The sequence below is a fragment of the Canis lupus genome, chromosome 6 (genome assembly GCF_011100685.1).
Source record: "Canis lupus familiaris isolate Mischka breed German Shepherd chromosome 6, alternate assembly UU_Cfam_GSD_1.0, whole genome shotgun sequence".
NCBI classification, from domain to species: domain Eukaryota; kingdom Metazoa; phylum Chordata; class Mammalia; order Carnivora; family Canidae; genus Canis; species Canis lupus.
Genome location: NC_049227.1, coordinates 55,383,103 through 55,404,014, shown reverse-complemented (window position 1 = coordinate 55,404,014; position 20,912 = coordinate 55,383,103). Strand labels below are relative to the sequence as shown.

Sequence of the window (20,912 nt, the reverse complement as noted above, 5' to 3'; positions counted from 1 at the left end):
AATCCTCTGGGTAGGGAATTGTGCTAGTTTCTAGTGATGCAGAAAGTTATGAGACATGACTCTGTCCCAGTTGCTTACAATCCTGTTTGGAAAACAGACTTTCAACATGAAAAAATGAATAATAAATCACAGAATTTTTATCCGGTTTATTTCTTCACAGATCATCTTGATTCTGGCAAGAATCATTTGATGGAAAAAAACATCAAACCAGTGCTGGAAACAGTTCAGATAGTTTAAGTGGAGCCTTCAAAAAAAAAAATTCAAAAGAAGGCTGAACAAATTTACTTTATTCTGAAGTACCTGAAGAGCTTCACTTACAGTAATTTCTTAAGCTGAATATCAGGATTTGTAAACCTTTAACCCAAAATAGCTACCATTTCCTGACAGACTTTAATGTATCAAACACTTCACACCTTCACCTCTGTCTTCAATGAAGAGATTATTACTATTATTTTACAAATGTTAAAACAGAGACTTGAGCAGGATAGGACAGATACTATGGTAGATCATATTACTGGTCACCCTTATTTGCTCCTCTCTGTGTGCTGACAGATGTGGTCATATAATGCTTCAGCCAATAAAACGCAAGCAGAAATGATGTGCGTCACTTCTGACAGAAACATTAAGAGCCAGTGCATGGTTCATCATGCTTTCTCTCTTGGCCATGAAGCCCAGAATGGAAGCAGCCTAGACCACCTGGAGTAGAGCCATGGTCAATCCATGGTGGACATGCAGCATGAATGAGGAACAAAAGTGGGAGGTGATAAGCCACTGATATTTTGGGATTGATTGTTTCTGCAGCAAAACCTAGTCCATCCTGATCAATATACATAATAAATGACAAAACTAGGATTCAAATCTAAATCTGTTTAATTTGCAAGCCCTGAGCATAGACGAAAGGTGCTTGGCACACAGTAGACACTCCATAAACATTTGCTGAAGGAAGAAATACATAGCTATTGCCCAGAATCAAACACAATACTTCATATGTGGTTTGGTCCACATAAGAACCATTTGGAGTACAAACCCCTTTTTTTTTGCACTAAGCTCTATTTAAAGGCTTAGAGTGCATTTGCTTTTTTTTTTTTTTTTTTTTGTCAAATACATTTATTTCTTAACAAAATTGTATTGCCTATCCAACATGTACAAGCACAGGAGATGTCATGAGAGATAAGAACAGAAAAGGTAAAAATAATTGTCTTCTAGCTTTTCATAATCTCATGAGTGAGAGTCATGCATTCATAACCAACTATGTCTCAAAACAATGCACAGAGAGTTGGAGAGAGTGTGTTGTTGAATGCAGACTGAGAATTGAACTAGGCAGCTATGAATTTCAGTCATTCATTCTACAAATATATATTGAGTGACAGTGAGTTGGGTGTTGTGATTGTCTCTGCAGATACGGATTTAAAAAAAATATATCAGCCCCTGATCTCAAAGATCTCACAAGCTAGTATGAGCGACAGATTCATTAATAGGGAATTACAATAAGAGCTGTGATAAAGTCAAGCTCAGGAAGATATGATATAGAGGAATATGAAATAAGCCTGGAAGGATCAAAGAAGGGTTTTAAAGGAAGTGATCCTTGAGTTCTTAACAGATGAGTGAGTTTTTGCAAGATGATGAAGGGAACACACTGGTGAAGAGAGAAGAAACTAATTCAAATTCCAGTGAACAGTGGGTGAAAAAGGCAGGTCACAAAAACAAGATAGTCTGAAAAAGCGTGATTTGTTCTGAAAGACAGCAAGTGGCACGCTGTCTTAGCTTGGGTTACCATAACAAATTAGCATAGACTAGGTGGCTTAGACAGTCATTTATTTTCTCATCGAGTCATAGTGGAGGTTAGGGCTTCAACATATGAACTTTGAGGATACATAAACCTTCAGTCCATAACATAAATCATGGTGGAAAACACACTATAATTTGAGGAATAGAGGAGAAAGAAAATTGAGAGGTAGGAAGTATAAAGTATGGTGGACACTCATTAGATATACTCTCAGCTCACAGCAATTCCCAGTTCTTTGAGGATATCCTATACACAGGAGGGAATCCCTTGATGGTTATCCCTGTGCCATATGCTCCTCCCATGAATCTAGAAATCAAACGATTTATCTATGCTGGGCGGTCACTCAGAATATTATTCCTAGTAATTCTGAACCTAGAAGCAAGGGACACGGAGCCTGAGAATCTTTAAATTAAGTCTCATTAATGATAACCTTATAGAGAGAGGGTCCACCACAAACTGTACAATCAGCACAATTATAAGTGGTGGCCCTAGTTAAGGTTGTTTCTTTTTCTAAGTAAACTGTATACCCAATGCGGGGGTTAAACTCATGACCAGCCATGAGCCAGCCAGGCACCCTCCCTGTTTAAGGTTTTTTAACTGTAGCTACTGACATCCTCAGAGCTGTCCTGGTTCAGGTTCTGCCTGCCTTTTGGTTGTTCAATTCCTCCAATTCCATAAACTTATTCAATATTTCTCCAATAAACTACAGTCTTTTTTTCTCTTCAGTTAGCCAGAAGCTGGTTTTTGTTCCTTGCAGCCAACAAAATTTATACTATTAGAGATTATCATATCATGCTAGTATGTCTGGATTTTACCTTCAACACAATGGAGAGTCACTGAAGGGTTCTTTTTTGTTTTTAAGATTTTATTTATTTATTCATGAGAGACACAGAGAGAGAAGCAGAGACATAGGCAGAGAGAAAAGCAGGTTCTCTTCAGGGAGCCTGATGTAGGACTCAATCCCAGGGCCCTGGGATCACAACCTGAGCCAAAGGCAGACGCTCAACCACTGAGCCACCCAGGTGCCCCTCACTGAAGGGTTCTGAAAACAGAAGTAACAAGGTAAGACATTTGCTTTGGAATGATCATGCTTTTTGTGGTATGACAGATGGGTAGATTGGAATTATAGAGATTGTTTAGAAGGTTGTTATAACATTCTAAGCAAGAAATAATGAGGTCAGAAGGAATAGAGAGGATGATTGGATTTCAGAACTATCAAGAAAGAACCAACAAGAGCTTGGTGATCCAATGAATAAGTAAGAATTGGTGCATTATGAGTTAAAGATATCTACAGAAAGTCGGGTCCCTGTGACTGGGGAAATGGAAAACTGCCATTCAGTCGAGGGAGAAGACTCGGGCAGACCGTAATGTGAATTTTATGTATGACATACTGAGTTTGGGATAGTGGTCAAACATACAGCTAAAAGTCTCAGCAATTAGATATCCTGCTTTGGAACTTAGGAGCAAGATTTGACCTCTAGACTTAGGGACCCTCTGCTTACAGGCTGTTCATGCTGGTAACCATTGGCAATGGATAAGAGCACCTGGAGAGATGTGAAGGGCATTCAATAAGAGGAGGATGAGAAGAAGGAAAAGGGTGGAACCTCTGGTGACAGGAGGTAATATTGAACTGAAAGGCAAGACAGTAGAGGGTTTCAAGAAGGAAATAGACAACATCATCAGTGCCTTCAAGAAGCCAAATAAGGCAAAGCCTGAAAATTCAATCACCCTGAGAAATTAGGAACGTGTTGCTGACCATGGAAAAAGAATGTCAGTGGACAGCGTGAGACTGAAAGAAATTGGAGTGAATTAAAGTGAGAAAGAAGGGGTGCCTGGGTGGCTCAGTCAGTTGAGCCTCTGACTCTTGGTTCTAGTTCTGGTCATGATCTCATGGGTCATGGGATCGAGTCCCATGTTGGGCTCCCTGCTCAGTAAGGAGTCTGCTTGAGATTCTCTCCTCTGCCCACCCCCACTCGCTCTCTCTTTCAAATAAATCCTAAAAAAAAAATAACTAAATAAAGTGAGATAGGTAAAATGGCAGTGTTAGATCCTCCTTTCAGTTTAAGCAGGACTGAAACTATATTTATAGTTTAGGAGAAAGGAGATATTGACTAGGGACACCTAGAAAGGTCAGAAGTGAGGTTGGAGATTGTAAAAGAGTAGTGACACCCCAGGTACAGATGCATGTTCCTCTCCTTCGGTGCTAGGTAGAAGGGGGACAAGGTGGATAGTTGAATTGAGTCAGGATTGAGATTTCTCTAGTTGGCATGTAGAAGAATGAGGAGACAAGCAATTGAGAGTATTAAGCAAGAAAGAGATTGAAAGACAAATGTATCTTTGTTTTTAAGCTACCTGAAGAAGGGAATGAGGACAAAAGGAGACTGAGAAACTGGCAGTGGGGTGTAGGAATCAAGGGCTTTAGTGTTTTTGTTTTTTCAGAGGTGTTTTAATTTACTTATTCATGAGAGACACAGAGAAAGTGGCAGAGACATAGGCAGAGGGAGAAGCAGGCTCTCTGTGGGGGGCTTGATGCGGGGATCACAACCAGAGCCAAAGGCAGACACTCAACCACTGAGCCACCCAGGCATCCCGCTTTAGTGTTTTTTTAATGCAATTATGAAATACATATTGATAAGGTTAGGAGATTATGCTCAGATACTAGAGTTAAAGATTTCAGAAATGGGACAATTCTAATTGATGACAAGATCTAAGATGTGATAAGGAGTGTCAAATAGAAAAACTAGATAACAGGTAAAGACAAAGGGTTCGTGAGGCTAGGCTAATTGCACATGTTTATATGTTGGTGAGAATTCATTGGAGGAGAGTGTGTTTAGTCAGTAGGAAACAAACAAAATACTTTGGGATCATTTGAGGAAAGGACTCTTTACAATGGTACAGTTATAATATAGGGAACCTATAAGGGATTGTAGAGTACCTTGAGGCAAGAAGTAGTGGAGCAATGACCTCAGATTTAAAAGGGTGAGGGAAGGGAGAAAATACTGGAACCCAGAAGGAGAAGGCTGTCTTGAGAAAGCAATAACTTTGCTCACAAGAAACAGCCAACCCGAAAAGACTTCGAGGTGAAGAAGTCAGAGCTCCTATCTCAAGCTCCTACCTGTACTCTCAGATCTCCTCCTGGGACTTCTCATTGGCCATTCCCTCCCCCAAAGAACAAAAGGCAAAATCACTTGCTGATATAGTTCACACAGACTTCGCCTCCCCCAGCAAAGGCAGGGTAGAGAAGGATAAAAAGTGGCTCTGGAGAGGCAAACAGAGTTATCTAGCCTAGTGAGGTTAGAGAAAGGCAAATTGATAGTGTGGATTTTTGACAAGATGGGATGGGATGAGATCTGAGTCTTAGGTAGATGAATGAGGCTTAAAATAGGAAAGATATTCCTTTTATTATGTGAAGAGAATTGATAGAGGGATGGGTTCCATTTTGTCTGTGAAGCAAAGGTCACCAATTGAGATTGAGTGGGGAAGAGATGATGTTATCATTAAGGAACCTAAGAGAAAGCCAACTAGAGAATTAAAGAGGATTGCTGACCATCCTGAGAACCCATAAGAGGTCTAGTCATGAACCTGGGGTGAAATCAACCTTCCCTTTGCATGATTTTCAAAAATTTACTGCCATTTAATTGCTCATGTTCAAGCATGGAGAAAACAGATAGTTAGGCTCCATGGACTAAATTTTTGCCAAATGAAAGCCAGGGAGTTTTTGAAATGATGAACCATAAATCTAAGTTACAAAGGGAGGAAAGGGAAGGTAGGACGGGACTAATGGATATGGAAAGACTGGAGGAGTTGCTAGAAAACCACGTGCCCTCCTGGGTGGCTCAGTGGTGAGCATCTGATGCCTTCAGCTCAGGTCATGATCCTGGGGTCCTGGGACTGAGTCCCACATCAGGCTCCCTGGGGGGAGCCTACTTCTCCATCTGCCTATGTCTCTGATGCTCTTTCTATGTCTCTCATGAAGAAATAAGATTAAAATATTAAAAAAAGAAAAGAAAAGAAAAAAGAAAACCGGGTGCCCTGAGAAGGCATCATTGAACAAACTAGCAGCAAAGGTGACAAGTTGTAGAAAAGAAGATGATGCCTGAATTCATGATTTTGAAGTTTACAGTGGTCTGCAAACTTGAGATTGGTGAAACTGAGTCAGAACCATCCACCTACCTGGCCTTTCATGGGGATTTATTTATCAGTAGGATCACGTATTAGTAGCTTTTTCTTTTTTTTTTTTAACTCACGAACATACACTTTAGAAAGCTTTATATTGCCTAAGTATAAAGAAGTAAAATTTCTTTTAAAATAGCATGTATTTTCTTTCTATTATAAAAATATGTCCATTGTAGAAGATATAAATGGTAAATCATTTCTAGTTGGACTAAGAGTTTGTGGTCATTTCTACAAAGATTGAGCACTGGATCTTTGACCAGAAAAAAAAAAAGACTTTCTTATTTGTTGTTCCATAGAAAAATCACCTTGACTTTGATCATTTTCTACATATATTACCAGACTTAGGAATACCAGGCATGAGGAAAGTGAGGATGTGTACTAAAGCTGTCTCTAATTCTCTCTCTTTCTGTTTCTCACATTCTCTCCTTAGATTTGTGTTTGTGTTCATTGGATTTTACATAAAATAAATTTGGCATAGTTCTTAATGATTGTTTTTGTTTTTTGGCTTACAATGTATTAATAAAAACATTTACTAAAGGGCAGCGAAATAAGTGTCCTCAGGGTCAAGAACCTATGACGCTATTTGCCACAAAAATAGATGGAGACATAGAAGAGTAAATAAGTTATAATGAATTCATTTGTACGGTCTCACATATTTAATCTTGCAAACCCAACTCATGACAATACATTTATGAAAAGAAAACATTAAAAAACTTAGAAAGTAATAATAAACACTACGCTGCTGAAACTCCACTCCACCACAACCTCAGTTCTGGTTTGGATGTAACACAAGTGTTTTAAATTGCACTGGGTGGAGGCCCTGGCAGGAAGGAAGCATCGGATATTGCTGGAACATATCTTTGTTTGAGCAACAGCTAATGAGAAAGGTCACCATTATGCTTTGCTTTTAAACACTGTGTCTGTTTTGAAATGAGTACTGAACATTTCATCACAAATGCTGATTTATAATCATTGAAGTACACAATCCTGTAATATTCACTTTTTTTCTTCTAAGTGGAGGATAAAAATGAAAGCCTATGCTCTCGTCACTGTTTTGATCAGAATATGTCAGTAAAAGATAAAATGACTTCCTATTTACTGGCTCGGGGTTCTTGGCTCTTTACAAAATTCCAATAGTGGATTTAAAGAAAATGAAACCTTTTTTTCCCCTGAAGTGTCAGCATTACTTGTATTCTTGTTAAACTCATTGCCAGTGTCTGAGACGTAAGACTTTCTGGACTTTGTTTCCCAACATTTTATTGCATGTTTAGTGGGTCAAGTCAGTGGCACTGAGGTCCTAAGAAAGAGCTTAACTTTTTTCTGTGCTAAATGTTTACTGTCAAATGCAATAAACTTCAGAAGGTCTCCTTCCAGGATGGGCCGATTTAAGTCAAGGATGGTAAAGGCAGTAATATTAGTAATAACAGTAAAAGCAGATATTTCGGGTACAACTTTGGGAGGAGGGGAGGAATCTTTTAAATCTCTCCGTTTATATTTTTGGTTTTCCCTGTTGGCCAGGCTCTTGTATTCCCATGTCCGCAGCACGTTCCACTGTGGGAGCCTGGAGCTCTCAGAATAAACTTTGGGAAAGGCTGGGTCCACCCTCTGGGGATGAGGGAGCCAGAGGGAGGAAGGGGAGGGGGTAAAGGAAAAGGCAAGGGGACGGCCGTCTTCCTGTGTTTGGATGACCTTTCCTTATGTTTATCTGGCGGGACTGGGCAGCTATGCTGGGTTCGGTGTCAGTCTGCCATGTTGGCCCCATGTGATCTGTCTCTGAGCTTCATGTGGGTAAAGCTTTGCTTCTGCTGGAAGGACTGGATTTAAATCTCTGAAAAAACAAAAGTGTACAAGTCTGGAAGGGTTGAGTGCCTGGAGAAAGAAGGCTTAGCAAACACACACATAAGCCTGTGGCTAATGGGCTCCTAGGGGAGTGATCTGGGTGTGTCTTGGAGCCATTTGAGGCAGGGCCCCCTGTGCTTCTGCCCTCCTGCAGGGCACCAAGCTAGAGATCTTCCTTCTGCATCCTCAGCCTGTAGCACAGTGCTCCCCACCTGCAGGTCCTCCGTTAATATTTCTTAAATGAGTAAATAAAGGAATGAATGAATGAGCAGCCATTGAGCAGTGCCTGGGGTCGTACCATTCCGAATGTATTCTCCAGTCCCTGCTCCAAGGGCCCTGGGGAGCAGCTCCACTTCAAAGCCACCATTTCCAAGCCTCTCTCTGCCTCGCATTCCTAATGGCTGAATCACTTCTTCAGGGTGGCTGAAACGACTCCTCTGGTTTCCACCAGTCCTTTGCAGTGTTGACCCCTCACCCTGGCCTGGCCTTGGCTTCGGGGTCACTTCCCAGAGAAGCCATCCCTTAATGCCCTCACCCTTCTCTGTCTAAATTAGGGGCCCCCCTCAGAAGCTTCTTATGAAACTCTGTTTTCTTCGTAGTGTGTAAGGCAATTTTCTAATTATGTTCATTTGTGTAATAATCCACGCTGTGTCTGCTTTCTCTACTGGATTACACACTCCTTAAAGATGGGGAGCCAGATCTCTTTTCTCATCACTGTGTCCTGGGCACCTAGCACGGTAGCTGACATAGAGTAAGCACTCAGCATGTGTTACATGAATGAATGAGCCCGACAAGGAATGGATTATGTTTGAAAGGAGAATGCGACGTTACTGAGTGGAGGTGGAGGAGAAAGGGCAGAGTTCCAAAGCTCTATCCCAGTCAGGCCTCGGACACTTTGTGGGTCTGAGATTCTGGAAGAGGACAGAGCGGTTAACAGACATAAGCAGTATTGCGCACCTACCTTTGGAAGCTGGCTAGCACTCGGGGTTCCTGGGAGTACCGGTAATTTCCTCTCTTCTACCCAACATAGCAACTACTACCTTTTCAATAATGGAGGGGGTTTTTGGTCACCAGGTATCCAAACCGCAGAAGGACTCTTGACTTCTCCCTCTTCCTCATACCACGCAGCTTCATAACACTTCTGATTAGTTTCATCCTTCCCATTCTACCGAGGGCCACTTGATCCAGTGTACTAGTCAGGGTTCGTTCTCTTGCAAATTCTAGAAATTCAACTCCAATTAGCTTAAAACCAGGAATGTATTGCGTCCTGTATCTGGGAAGTGGATGAGGGCAATTGGCTTTAAATGTGTCTAAATCTCGGGGTCAGATGATTGCTCAGAACTCCACCTGTCTCGTCCTGCTTAGCTTAAAATGGGCAATTATCACTCCTGGGTCATGACCTCCTCATAGCACCAGAAAGGACTCTGACTGCATCCAGGAGACCACTCTTGAATCAGTCCCTGTTTGGGGGGAAGGGGCAAGTCTCTGATTGTCCTGGCTTGGGGTAACATGCTTACTCTTGTGGCTCTTGTATGGAGGGCAGGGGACAGCTTTAGAATCATAGAAAGAGTCCCTCAAGGAAAAGATGGATTGTGTTACCAGGATGAGTTGAGGAAGTGCTGCTAAATAATCAAGAACAATAGAATGTCTTCCTGCAATAGTCACCCTGTGCCAGGTGCAGCGGTAGGTACTTAACCTATGAGAGAGAGAGAGAGAGAGAGAGAGAGGCAGAATGTTAAGGGGTGATAGGGATGCACTACAGAACCAGATTGCTTCAGTCTAAATCCTTACCTTTTTGGGGCACCTGGGTGGCTCAGTGGTCGAACATCTGCCTTTGGCTCAGGTTGTGATCCCGGGGTCCTGGGTTTGAGTCCCACATCAGGCAGAGACATGGAACCTGCTTCTCCCTCTATGTCTCTGTCTTTCTGTGTGTGTCTGATGAATAAATAAAATCTTTTTAAAAATTTAAAAAATAAATCCTACCTTTTCCTCTTATTAGTGATGTTTTTTTGGGGGCAGATTAACCTCTTTAAGTCCAATTTTCTCATGATGAAACAGTGATATAAGACATTCAATAGAATATTATCCAGCCTTGAAAGTGAAGGAAATTCTGACACATGCTACAACATAGGTGAACTTTGAAGACATTATGCTAAGAGAAATAAGCCTGCACAAAAGGACAAATACTAAATGAGTCCAGTTATATGAAGTATCTAGAGTAGTTGAATACATAGAGACAGAAAGTGGAATACAAAGGGCTGGGCCTGGGTACAGGGAGTTACTTTTTAATGAGTATGGACTTTTACCTTGGGAAGATAAAAAAAATTCTGGAGATGGATAGTGCTAGTGATTGCCCAACAGTGTGAATGTTCTTAACACTACTGAATCTTTAAAAGAACTAAAATAGTCAATTTTAGGTGTGTATATTTCACCAGAACAAAATGAAATGGTGATGCAAGGATTAAATGAGACAACAGGCATAGATGTGAAATATTAACTCCATAATAACCCTTAGAATGAGGTATTATTTTTAATTTAATTTATTTATTTGAGAGAGAGAATGAGCAAGTGAGAGAGACAGAGCACAGGCAGAGGAAGAGGTAGAAGCAGACTCTCCACCAAACAGGGAGCCCAATTGAGCCCCGGGATCATGACCTGAGCTGAGTGTCCAACTGACTGAGCCACCCAGGTGCCCCAGAATGAGGCATTACTATCTCTACTTTTATCCACTAAATGGAGACTTAGAAGTTGAGCAACTGGTTCAAGGCTACCCAGCTAGAAAGTGGCAGAGCCAGACTCAAACCTAGTACGTGATCCCTGAGCCCTACTGCTTTCCATTTCTCCCCAACACACTGCTTGCTTGCTACTATTGCCTGATTAATATTTTAAAATGCTGCTTTGATCATGTAAAGCTCCTGCTTAACAAAAACTTAAGGGATCTACCCCTAGTCTAAAACCCAAATGCCTCCTTTGGGCTCAATTGTCCTTGCAATCTGACCCCAGTTATTTTTCTAGCTTCACCTCAAGGTCAACGCTCTGCTTCACCCTGGCCTGGGCTAGCTATATCCATAGCATATCCTGGTTCTGCTGGGACGATGTTGAGACTCAACCCACCTTTCAATGCTCATGTCAAGACCCAACACCTCCAGAAAGCCTCATTTAACTGAAAGAAAGACATTGGCACTTCTTCCCCTTACCCGCCTTCGTATTTACTGTTTGATAGCGATACATAATGTAGTGATTTCATAGAAGTTCTTATTTCAGTTGATCATGTCTTATCTCCAGCAGGCTATATGCTCATGGAAAGCAGGGATTGTGTTGGTTCTTTACATTTTCTTCGATGCCAGCTTAGTGTCTTGTATTGCGTGGCAACTTTAATAGCAATTTCTTAATGATGCTGATGCAGGAAATATGATTAATGATGACTAATTCACACAACCATGATCTGGACTAAGGAAAAGCATGTATTATTCCCTTTCTTGGTAGAGAAGGTACAGGAACTTTTCCCTGTACTTTTAGGCCAATTCAGAACATAATGGTTCCTAGTCAGCTTGGAAATAAAAAGATTGAGTCTGGTCAAAAAGGTGATCTGCTGGTAGGTCTGTGTGAGAGGTAGATGTCTCTTGCTGATTAAATTCTGAGAAGCAGAAGCAGGCAAAACCATTTACAAAGCAACCAGAGACAAAGCAGTGTTGTTTGTTTTGTTTTGAGCACATCCTAAAAAAATATAAAAAGTCATTTCAGGTTCTGCAAATAGTGTCTACTGTGAAAATACTACAGTCTCCACATAGGTACTGGAAATGTTATCATAGTATCTTCAAGCTCATAAACCTTTCTAAATGACACTGTTCTTACCCCCCAGCCCCTTTGAAAATGGTAGTCCTCTGTGAACTTTGGAAAAGATCTGCAGAAGCTCCCCAGGAAGAGACTCAAGGTCAAGGTGCTAGAAACAGTGCCAGAGCTGATATTCAGCAGAAATCCCCAGTGCAGTAGTTTTTAGTGGTTATGAGGTTTGTCCTGGTTGGCCAGGTTCCCATTATTTAACTATTTTGAACACCATCCCTGGGCAAAGGGATCAGCACTGAAAGTTCAGGTAGTTCTCTTTGGTAGGGGCACAGAGCACCAATGGGAGACTGACAGATGAGTCCGGCAACACAGGTAAGGACCAGAACTTGAAAGAATTCAAACCAACCATTTAAGCAGATAATCCACAGAAAGTTGTTAAATAGAAAATTACCATTGAGTACATTTTCAGAAGATGAGCAATGCCAGTTAACAAGCTTTTATAATACTGAGAGGTGATAAAGACTTTAAACCAAGAACTTGGCAGTGCCAGTGGATAAGAGGTGATAGATATAAAAGATATATTTTTAGGCAAAATTGACTAGATTTATGATTGGATGGAGGTAATGGGAGAAGAAGTGTCAAGGGGAGTCAGAATCTGAAATGTGAATTTTCTAATTGATGGTATGTGCCAAGAATACATTGATGTTTCATGTTTATTTTTCCTCTCTTACCTCAAAGTTCAGGGAATAAGTTGTGGTTGATCATACAAAATACATGAGCAGAGTAGTTGAACATGAGGCTGCAGGCAACTCTTGAAAACTGTGGTCACCTAATTTGGCCACATTTTGGTTCAGTGAGTCTACACAGGAACAACAACGTCTTTCAAATTACGTGAGTTCAGTTTGTCATGACTGCAGCAGATATGGAGAAGGTTCTGAAAGCTGATGGCAACTATGAAACAAAAGCCAAGATGCCTTTGGATGAGGCCACCTCCAAACCATCCCACAGGACATGATTGCTGCTTTGCAGTAGTTGATTGCTGGGTGTCATTGGGATTGATACAGCTACTTTGGGTCTTTCCCCACCTCTGAGGCAGTCGGGATGGGTATGGGGAGCATCCCACAAATCTGGGAAGCCCCAGAAGAGAGGCTGAGTTATATCCCCAAGGTGGAGCTGAGAATCACCTGGGTTTGTGGGGAGAGAAAATGGAAAAATATGATTTTATGAATATCAGTCATATCCATCAAACCCATCATCATATCCCTGATGAAAGCCTCCTTTAATAGTTCTTAAACTTTGCTTGTCTGAGTAAAGGAAAATATAATAAACCACAATCTGAAACATTAGTAGACGTTTACATTTCATCTAGATCTTAGATCTTCAACTTTAAACTCAGGATTTTATTTTGAATGATATTTCTTCAAAATAGCAGCAATTTCTCCCCTCGATGAGGACCAAGACTATAGTATCTTTACAGTTTTAAAAATAAACTGTTCTTTGGACCTGCAAAGAAATATTCAGATGTCATAACCTGAAAATGCCTCAGAATTTTCCCACACTCTAACAAATCCCTAAACAGCCAAATGGATATGCACCAACATTTCTAGATCCCCCCTGGGAGCACATTTGAGAATGCTTACTACCGAAGAAAATGTTAGGGAAATATACACACTCAAAAAATAGTTTAGGGCAGCCCGGGTGGCTCAGTGGTTTAGCGCCACCTTCAGCCCAGGGCGTGATCTTGGAGTCCCGGGATCGAATCCCACGTGGGGCTCCCTGCATGGAGCCTGCTTCTCCCTCTTCCTTGTGTCTCTGCCTCTCTCTCTCTCTGTGTCTCTCATGAATAAATAAATAAAATCTTAAAAAAAAAAAAAAAAAAAAACAGGAGTTTACACCAAACTGCTCTCTTGTCAACACAAGACAAGTATCTCAGTATAACATGACAATATGTATAAGGTAAATTATTTATACAATGCCAAGAGCATGTAATTTAAACTTCTTGCTCACAAGTTAACATTTTTGTTTTATTAAGTTGTTTAAAGAAATGAAACAAGGGAGTAAATGAAAAAAAAAAAGAAGAAGAAGAAGAAAAAGAGAGAGACAAACCAAGAAACAGACTCTTAACTCTGGAACAATCTGATGGTTATCTGAGAGCAGGTGGGTGGGGGAGGGGAAAATAGGTGATGGAGATTAAGGAGTCCACTTGTGGTGAGCACCGGGTGATGTATGGAAGTGTTGAGTCACCCCACAGTACACTTGAAACTAATGTTACACTGTATGTTAACTGTACTGGAATCCCCCTTTTTTTTTTTTTTAAAGATGTTTAGGAACAAAACAAGAAAGTTGCACCTCTATTTGGTGAATGGGAAACAGGTATTTCTATTCCATCTTTACTGAATGCAAGACAAAGAAATCAAAATATCTTAATTTCTTCTGTCCCTCCCTCCCTCTGTTAGGATTATCTTGGTCACACCCAACCCCAACATGAGTCCAACTAAATGGTTCTTCTGCTTCCTCCTAAGCAGCTGAGCAGTGATGGAAAGTATCAGCCACACTGGACATAGGTGCTGTTGTAAATTCTGGGCTGCTTCCTTATCTGCAGGACGATCTAACTGCCATCCATAACAGTTATTTCACACTTCGCTCTCTTCAAACATCTGCTCTTCTCCTCCATGCCTTATTGTGAATTAATCCAAATGCTTTGGATAAGATTTTGCTACAGAAAATATGGGACGCCTGGGTGGCTCAGGGCATGATCCTGGGGTCCTGGGATTAAGTCCTACCTCGGGCTCCCCACAGGGAGCCTGTTTCTCCCTCTGCCTGTGTCTCTGCCTCTTTCTCTGTGTCTCTCATGAATAAATAAATAAAATCATATAGAAAAAAAAGATTTCATTATGGAAAATACAAGCAAATCATGACCAAAACCATGAAAGACTTTTATCATGGAACATGAAGTGGTTTGTCCAAAAAGTAAATACGGAAGGCTAACCAAGAAAATGAGAAAAACAAAAATGACAGAGGCAATATGGCCCTCCCAGCTATCAAACAAACTATAAATCTTCCATAATTGAATAATGTGGACTCACTGAAATAGATAATGCACCAATGGCACAGGCCAGAGGCCACATATAAGAATATAAGATAAGATAAAGGTAGCATTTCAAAATACAGGGAAAGGATAGGATGGTTAGCAAATGTTGTTGGAAAAACTGGCTATCCATTTGGAAAAGATAAAGTTTTATCTCCACTTCTCACCAATTAAAAAAAATGGAGATTTAAAAAGTGGTGTGTTAAATACAAAACAAAATTATAGAAGTACTAAGCAGTAATATGGAGAATGTTTATAATTTTCATGGTAGGAAAGGCCTCACAAAGCAAGACTTAGAACCAAGAAATAAACAACAAAATTTTTGACAAACTGTCACTGGTATACCCAATGAGTTAGCCTTTAAGAAAGTCAATCTGGCAATATCTACGAAAATGTTCCGATCCATTCCTAAGATTCCCTTCCTTAAAAATATTCACATATGTACAAAGATGTTCATTGCAATAGTCTTTGAGACAATAAGAAAGTCAAGATGATCTCACTGTCCTATAGCAGAGGAATACTTTAAATAAATCACAGTACGTTCATGCAATATGAAACCTACAAATCTTCCCCCCAAAACGACGTGGATAATAATGTATTGACATAAAAATACCTTCCAACAGAGAGAGTGGAAGAAAATCACATATCAGGACACTAGAATATGTACCTCATATTTACAAAATATATCAAAAACAAACAACTATGTGTATGTGTGTGTATTTGTATTACAATTTTACATATATAATGCATAGAAAACAATTTCAAAGGATCCACATCAAAATGTAATTCCCAGTAGTCCTGTAAGTTGGGAAATTCAATTTAGAAAGATGGCAGATATTTCAGTTTTTACTATACCTACATCTGCTTTGTTTGAATTTATTACATTGAACATATATTCTAGTATACCTCCATAATTGAATTAAAAATTAAAAGGGTATCTAAGTATCTAAGTGGCTCAGTCAGTTAACAGTCAGGCTCTTGATTTTGGCTCAGGTCATGATGTTAGGGTCCTGGGATCAGGCTCCAAGCTCAGTGGGGAATCTGCTTGAGGATTCTCCCTCTCACTCCACTCCTACCCCCGCTCACTTGCACATGCTCCATCTCTCTCTCTCTCAAATAAATAAATAGAAATAATCAGAGCCCATTGCACATAGCAAAGGCAAATATTGTTGCACTAAACTATTGCTTTCTGAAACATTTGTTTCAATTATATGTGTGTAGAGCACATGCTGAATCACAGTGTAAAATATAGTTCTTTCTGGGAATTGCATTTTTTTTTAAAAAACAATTTAAGCAATTTTGCTCTCATGAATTCTTTTCATTAGCTTCTAAACAGGCTCTAGTATCTTCCATCTCTGAAAATTCTCCATGAGCTTCACACATCCATCCAACTGCTGTCTTTTTGACTCAGGTTTGTGAGAGTGGGTCTATGAGAGAATTCCCTTGTGCAAAGTGTGTAACTTCCCAACCACTTAACACACACTCTCTCTGTTTCTGTCCAGTCTTCAACTCCAGCTCTTGTATGGTCACCAATAGCCTCCATGGGGAGGGAGTGTGCAGTTCACAGGCCCATGCCCCATTTGATGACTCAGCAATATTCTACACTAAGGGGAGGCTACTTCTTCCTTCCTCCTACACTGTCTTCTCTTGCCTTCTATGAGAATGCTCTCTCTCCTGGTTTTCCTTCTGCCTCCCTGCTTAATCCTTCTCAGTCTCCCTTGGTGGCTTCTCATTTGTGAGCCACCTGACTCCGAAATGTTAGCATCCTTTGAGGCTGGTCCCTCCTTACTCTCTACTCCCTCTCTAAATGATCCACCATTCTCAGGAGGACAGTAACCTTCTGTGCTGCTCCCTACTCTATACCCACCCAGCACTTAACACAGGCCTGGGAATACATTTAGTGTTTAATAAATAACCATTGAGTGCATAATAAATGACCAAGGGTCTCTTGACTACTGATCAGATTCATTAATTCTTGCTGCCATGGAATCTTGTATATGTGCATTTAATTGTCTTAAAATCATTTTGAAAAATACTCCTGAATTTAGGAGTGTAATTTTATTTTTTATTTTTTAAAGATCCATTTTTCTTTGTTTTTAAATTTTTTTAATTTTTAAAATCTAAAAAAAATTTAAATTTCTTGTTTTAAAGATTTTATTTATTTATTTATTTATTTATTTATTTATTTATTTATTTATTTATTAAGACAAAGAGGCAGAGGCATAGGCAGAGTGAGAAGCAGGCTCCTCACAAGGAGCCAGTTGTGGGGCTCCATCCCCAGACAAAGTCCACTCACCCTGAGCCGAAGGCAGATGCTCAACCGCTAAGACATCCAGGCATACCTCTTTCCTTTTTTTTTTTTTTCAAGATTTTATTTATTTATTTGAGAGAGAGAGAGAGAGAAAGAGAAAGAGAGAGAGAGAGAGAGAGAGAGAGAGAGAGAAATAGCATGCGCATGCGCACAGGCACAGGAAAGCAGGAGCAGGAGGGAGGAAGAGGGGCGAGAGGGAGAGGGAGAAGCAGTTTTCCACTGAGCAGGGATCCCAAGGCCAGCTTAATCCCAGGACCCTGGGATCACGACCTGAGCCAAAGGCAGATGCTCAACCACTGAGCCACCCCTGGGCATTGTATTTGTTAATTCTACAGAAACATATAGTGTCTGGAAAAAAAAAATAGAAAACTAAAGTCTAAAGTCCACCCTCTTTTTCTACAAAGAGGTGGTTTATGGCTATAATATGAAAGTCAAGTCATGTCACCATCTTCTTTGTTCCCTTTTCTGTCAGATGGGGTCATATCTTGTGCACCATTTCAAATCCTCCTGACCCCATCTTTGACTCCAGCCACTGCTTCAGGAACCCAATCTGAGTAAATTTCAAAGGTATGTGACATGGCCTTCCACTTTGCGCTCATGTGGGTGCAGCCCAGTCAATGCCCAGCGGGCCACCCTTGAATAGAGATGGGAATCTAAAACTCTCCCCCTTGAAGTGCCCTGAGGGGACAGTTCTGAAATTCTTGTCATAGGGCTCCTCAGAAGGTCACATGGGATTGAGCCGCAGTCACCTGCAGCCCCTACTGTCCCGACCAACTTAGTATCATACCCTTGAACAGGCCTTCATCCTTCCTTCTCTCTAGTCTCACTCCCCAGGATCACATTCCCAGATATATAACATGGGGGCCATGCACGTAAGTCTTTGGCTCAGACTTTGATTTCAAAGGAGCCCAGATGCAGACTAGGGGTGAGCTCCTTCCTTTTAAATGAAATGAAGGAATATTTCCATACAGAAACACTGATGGATATTTGTTTCACACTTTCAGGCATTCTCTCTCATTGCCCACAAAAAACTGATGGGGGAGATATCTCTACTTTCACTTGATAGATGAGGAACACTGAGGCTCAAAGACCAGGGTCACATCAGCTAAAGAACGGTAGAACCAGGGGGTACCTGGGGGGCTCACTTGGTTAAGTGACTGGCATTGGCTCGGGTCATGATCCCAGGGTCCTCGGATTGAGCCCTGCATCGGGCTTCCTGCTGGATGGGCAACCTGCTTCTTCCTCTCAATGCTCTCAAACGCTCTCTCCTTCCTTCTCTCTCTCTCAAATAAATAAAATCTTAAAAAAAAAAAAAAAAAAGAATGGTAGAATCAGGACTTAGCAAGAGTTCTCGGAGGAGAAATCAGTGCGGGCTTTGCTCTGACACAGCTGCCTTCTATCAGAATATTTGCAGAGGGCTTTGATCTCTGGGCCTACCCCCTCTGGAAAGTGCTCTTTCTAGCTTATCAGCTCTCTGCCACAACACTCACAGCTGTTCCAAATACATCCAGCTTTTTCCAGCCTCAGATACACCATGCATGGGGGATTTTTTTTTTTCCAAGAAGTTTTGTTGTGAAGGAATACAAAGGACCACAGCGGTAGCTGGAGAGGGAAATGCGGATCAAGGAAAAGTTTTTGAAGGTGAGCAGATGCATGAGCTGAAGGGAATCATCTGGGAAAGAGAGAGGTGATGCAGGAGAGAAAATAGGTAAGAGGAGGTGAGTACGGCAGTACCAGTACAGAGACTGGCTTTCAAAGGTAAGAGTCAAGTCCTCCGTCATAACTCGAGGAGAGAAGAAGAAACTCCAGTGAATAAATTCAGGTCTCTGGGTAAGTTAAGATCTTCCTTATGCCAAAATACAAACCAAAAGGTCCTTTCCGGGATCCTACCCCGCACATTCTGTGAAAGCAGTGGCCGGGCCTGATTTGTCTACTACTGCTGTATTCTAGTCCTGACCTTGTGGAAAGTTCTCAATAAATGTAAATGATTACTGAATACATAGATGTAAATAAGTTATACATTCCCCCTCACCACCAGAAACTTCCGGGACTAATAGTAATTGATCTAGAATGGATAAAAATGTCATTACGAATTTTATTCTTAAGGAGGTGGGCAGGGGGTTGGGGTGACTGGGTGACGGGCACTGAGGGGGGCACTTGATGGGATGATCCGCACTGGGTGTTATGCTATATGTTGGCAAATTGAACTCTAATAAAAAAAATAATAATAAAAAGAATTTTATTCTTATTTATTTATTTTTAAAAGTTTTATTTATTCATGAGAGACACAGAGAGAGAGGCAGAGACATAGGCAGAGGGAGAAGCAGGCTTCTCTCCGGCAGCCCAATGCGGGACTCAATCCTCCCCTCCTCCCCTGGGATCATGACTGATGCTCAACCACTGAACCATCCACGTGCCCCAAGTATGATTTTTAATAAGAGTTGAAATGATCCACAAAGAAATCTTTCCTCTAAACTTTGCTATCTAATATGGGCAAATATACACATGAGGTCCAAAAAACCCCAACTCCTCAGGTATGGGGCTGCAGAGGCCTTGCCTGGCAGCAGTACTTGAACAAGGAAGACACAGGGGTTGTAGCCAGAGAGCTCAAGGTGAGTTAGCGGAGAGGAACGAGACCCATGGCTTCCAGTATCAGTGAGAGAGGGTGTCTATGACCAGGGCAGAAGAGATCCCTACCTACTTCAGTAGGATGGAGTCTTTGTTTTGGGTTGTTTCCAGGTGCCACCCTTTCAAAGGAAGAAGATGGAGCATGTTCAGTAGAAAGCAACTAGACTTTTAAAAAATATACATGAAACATTCTTCAAACATACCCGTGAAGAAACTGGGTATGTTTAATTCCAGCAAAAATACTCAAGAGGATCAGAATGGGGATTTTCAAATATGTGAAAGGCTGTGCCACCTTTGAAACTTCAAAGCCAACTATTCCTCCATCGCCCTGGGCCTCCAGTTGCTGGGTCCTACTACCTCCTTTTCACGATCTCACTTTCCTGTTGACTGGCTCAGATTACATAGGCTAACATGGTAAATCAATTTCCTGTTTATACCCTCAAATTTCTCACTCCTTTTTACCCATCTTCTGCTGACTTCAGGGTTAAAGTGGGATTCAAGAGGCTGGGTGGCACCTCATGATCCAAGACCTTTCTTTCAACTTATGACTATCATGAGGAGAACTTCCTTCCCCATCCCTGCTGTTTTCTTCCATGTGAGGGACATACATTAGTGTCACATTCCTGGCCTCCTTCTCTCTCACTTGCCCTCGTTCCTCCCCCAGATAAAATGATATACCTGATTGGTGACTTTAGTGCACCAGATAGGAACACCCTCTTGCCTTTCTCTTCTTGGCGGTGAACTGCCTACAGCAGGTCTCTTCTTTTCTTCCCTTCCTCCTCCATGCTGTTAAGTTTCTGGTGAAGCTCCTTGGGGGTGTCTGGGATGGTCCACTGAAGCTTGGACCTGAGCGAGTAGGCCTAAGTAGTAGTGTCTAATTCTGGGGTTCAGTGTATCAAAGTTCACTTAGTTCTCAACTCAAAGTCATGTTGTCCAGCTGATTCTTCCCTGCATGCTGAAGGGAGCTTGCTGCCCTCAAAGAACATCCATTTCTCTCTTTCGTGGAGGATGAGGGCTGAAGGCCCCAGTGGAGCCAACCTTTCCTTCCTGCTCTCTGTCCTCCCTACCTACCTCCAAGCCTGACCCTGGAGAGAATGTGCCTCACTGTACCTATGCACCTAGGACCAGGTTAACTGTGACACATGTGTTTGTGGATGAATTAAAAGAATAAGTGCTATGTGTTTTAAAGCAAAGCACACTTAAAGGGTGGGGATAAAGGGAGGCCTGGGGTTTGGTGGTTTAATCTCTATGACCCAACAATGACATCAAATCTTAAGTGACCTCAAACCCTTAGTGCT

General features: G+C 41.3%; 3 long non-coding RNA genes across 4 annotated transcripts in view; 1 reads left to right on the top strand and 2 right to left on the bottom strand.

Annotated features, from left to right (window-relative positions):
• Positions 1 to 6,216: 6,216 nt before the first annotated feature.
• On the bottom strand, positions 6,217 to 9,653 carry LOC111096388. The gene is made up of 3 exons (XR_005361205.1): positions 9,593 to 9,653; positions 8,763 to 9,497; positions 6,217 to 7,790 (listed from the first exon to the last, which is right to left on the bottom strand). It is a non-coding gene; the product is annotated as an uncharacterized LOC111096388 (long non-coding RNA).
• A 27-nt stretch (positions 9,654 to 9,680) lies between these two features.
• LOC111096387 lies at positions 9,681 to 20,817 on the bottom strand. 2 transcript variants are annotated; one of them, XR_005361201.1, is made up of 5 exons: positions 20,293 to 20,817; positions 19,684 to 19,733; positions 12,319 to 12,771; positions 10,916 to 11,518; positions 9,681 to 9,736 (listed from the first exon to the last, which is right to left on the bottom strand). It is a non-coding gene; the product is annotated as an uncharacterized LOC111096387 (long non-coding RNA). The 2 variants fall into 2 exon arrangements; XR_005361202.1 differs by having other exon boundaries at positions 9,687 to 9,736; positions 10,999 to 11,518.
• Positions 11,883 to 20,912, top strand: part of LOC119872265 — a 32,591-nt gene continuing 23,561 nt past the window's right edge. Inside the window, exon 1 of the long non-coding RNA XR_005361203.1 lies at positions 11,883 to 11,959. This is a non-coding gene — a long non-coding RNA (uncharacterized LOC119872265). The remainder of the gene's footprint in view (positions 11,960 to 20,912) is intronic.